Below are 3,422 nucleotides of genomic sequence, written 5' to 3' on the forward strand. Positions count from 1 at the left end.
ACACTGACACTTACTTTGTAAAGGGTGCAACACTTCTTTCCTCTGGCTGCAATCAACAAACCCTTGATGAGCTTTCAGCGCCCACCAGCAAACTGGCTTTCATAGCCATCATCATCCAACCTTCCCGTCGACATCAAGTTGAGGCGAAGGTCTGAAATATGCCTCACATCCTTGAGAACCAATGTACAGCCCACATCGGTCTTCATAAAAATATCACCGACCCTTACGATCTTTGATACGCCAGAATTTCCCATCTTCACTATCCCAAAGTCACCTGACCTATAGCTTGTGAAGAAATCTCTACGTGGAGTCGCATGAAACGAAGCTCCCGAATCTATCACCCAGTCGGTATTCTGACTCATAGCCGTGAGATAAACATTATAATCTGCTGAAAGAATAACTACAACGTCGTCATCTGAAGCAACCGCAGTGGAATCTGATTTATCTTCCTTCTTCTTTCCTTTTCCTTTATTGTCATTCTTTTGCTTATGACATTCATGTTTGTGGTGACCTTTCTTGCTACAATTTCAGTATTCAACATCATTCCTAGTACTCGACTTGTCTCTTGAATTACCTCAGGCCTTCCCGCCCTTTCTGTTCTTTACTCTCCCCCGTTCTTGTGTCACAAGGGCCTCTTACTAAGTAGACCTCTGAGACTTCCTCCTTGTCTCCTCATTGAAGAGATAACTGGTTACCTGTTCTATGGACACCTTTCCGTCTGGCGCGAAGTTACTCAGAGATACCACCAATGTCTCCCAACTGTCAGGCAATGAACTAAGCAATAGCGAAGCCTGTAATTCATCGTCTAGGACCATCTTCATAGCAAAGAGCTGGTTCAATACATTACTGACCTCATTCATGTGCTCAGCTACAGAACCACCATATTTGAACTTGAGATTCGCAAGTCGTCTTATCAAAAAAATCTTATTGCCAGATGTCTTCCTCTCATACAACACTTACAATTTCAGACATAGGCTAGCAGCTGAGGTCTCCATAGACACATGGTGGAATACGAAATCGTCCAACCATTGTCTAATAAACCCCACCGCCTTCCGGTCCATCTTCTTCCAATCATCATCTAACATATTCTTTGACTTTGCTGATATGCCTTAAATTGGATAATACAAGTCCTCGCAATAAAGCAAGTCCTCCATCTTAGCCTTCCATATGGTCCAGTTAGAACCATTGAGATTGATCATCCTTTATGAGCCACCTTCCATAATTCAGAACCGATCCCACCCCATTCAACCAACCTGAACTCTCTGATACCACTTTGTTGGGGGCTGTCGCACAAAACCTTAGGATCTAGCCTCCCCAAAACATCAGAATTATGAGATAATAAAGCAATGAAATAAATTAAAGCATAAACCACATGACACAAGAGATTTTTACGTGAAAAACCCTCAAAGAGGTAAAAACCACGGGACCTAGTCCAGAGCAACAATCCACTATAAAGTAGAACATTACAACCGATCACAAGTACATACCGCTTGGATCAAACTTTCTTCACTCACACAGGAGTGGATAAACAATAAGAGAGATCTCACTAATCATGAGGACGTAAAAGCGTTGAGATGTCGCTTCCACAATATATCACATCTACAAGCATAACCCTCCCTTCCACAAGCTTCCTCTCTCTCTTTTCTCTCTCTCTCTCTCTCACCTTGGCCGTCAAAAACCCTAGGTACCCCTATTTATAGTTTAGGCAACTTCCTTCCGCACCTTAGCGAAAACCATCTTAAATTTACACAGTCCGCACAAAATTTGGACATGAATCTGTGTAACCTTGACTGGTCGAGAAGAGTCCTCGACCAGTCTAGTGGACCCTCGACCGGTCGAGCAGACTCTCTACCGGTCGAGTAGCATGGAAGATTTAACTCAATTGGTCGTTGGACTTTGAGTTGAGCGCCACTCGACTGGTCGAGCACCACCCTCGATTGGTTGAGCAAGGCACTCGACCGGTCGAGCCTGAGGAGAAAAATCCCCATCACTACAAGTTTTACATATGGGCCCATATCCTGGAGTTTGTATGAAATCCAATCTTTCTTGCAAGGTTCATTGCACATGAAAGTGAGACACTAAAAAAATTAAGCCGATTCAACCATCACGTGGGTTACCAAGTGAATTTAAAGGTTTATTGGGTAGTTGTCCATTAATAATTTTTATAGTGTGTCTCACCTAATGATCGAATAAACCTAATTTCTGGGCATCCCATCATCATGGTGGGGCTCACGTAATGTGTGAGTTAGATAGCATACACACAGCTCGTTGGGCCCCACACAAGAAATAGTGATAGGCAAGTGAATAAGTAGGTGAAGAATAAGCACACTTTACACGGGTCTACATATAGGCCTCATAATTAATGTGAAGGTCTATCTCTTCCTAACTAGGAGAAGAAAGGAGATGAGAGGAGTTAAAACACATTTAATTAGTATTATTATAATTACTATTTTATAGCCTATTTGGATCCTAAAAGCACAAGGAAAGGGATTTTTTTTATCTAAGACCCTAACAAGTGTTTCTCAAGAGACTTTCCATGAAACTGCGGAGAAGGAAACAATGTTTTCTTGGTTTTTAACAGGATTTTCCTAAAAATTCATGACCCATATTGAGATCTATTATTTGTTAAAATAAATTTTTTCTTTCAAAAAATGTCCTAATAGCTACTTGTATATGATAGAGTTGTTAGACAGGTCACATGCCTTGTATAACTACTTTCCATAGATAGATGATGTATAGCTAATTTCCATAAATAGACGATATATAGTTAATTTTCATTGATAGATGATTTTGTTTTTATCATTTACCTTGTTTTTAAGAGTAGCACAGGTGACACAGGTAAAATACTATGAAGATGGATATATAGCGGCACACTCAGTATAGATGACAATTGGGGGTGGTGTTTGAAGCTGAATTGTGCAATACATGGCACATATGAGGTGCTTGAAGCTACATGGTAGCATATAGTGGCACATGAGACATATTGGCACATTCGACGCATGTGAGCACTTGAAGCTTCATCATAGCAATTGTGCACAGCATATGTGGCATATATGAAGTGATTGAAGATGGACATGGAATATATGTTGCACCAGCACATGTTGGGTGCTTTGCATATATAAGGCGCAAGAAAAGATGAATGGTGGCACATGTGGAATATTAGCATATATAAGACACTTTGCACACGTGGGGTGCAAAAGAAGATGGTTGGTGGCACATGTGGCACATTAGCATATGTGGGACACAAGAGAAGATAGATGTAGGACATAGTCAAAGATGGATGATGGCTCGTGTAACACATGTAAGGTGACTGAAGATGGACAATGACACATTTGGGTTTAACTCTTGATAAACCTATTTTCCTTTTTTTTAAAATCCATTTCTTAAAGGTGAAAATGGAAATATAAATTTATTAATTTTAC

This window comes from Magnolia sinica, chromosome 18 (assembly GCF_029962835.1).
Source record: "Magnolia sinica isolate HGM2019 chromosome 18, MsV1, whole genome shotgun sequence".
Taxonomy (NCBI): domain Eukaryota; kingdom Viridiplantae; phylum Streptophyta; class Magnoliopsida; order Magnoliales; family Magnoliaceae; genus Magnolia; species Magnolia sinica.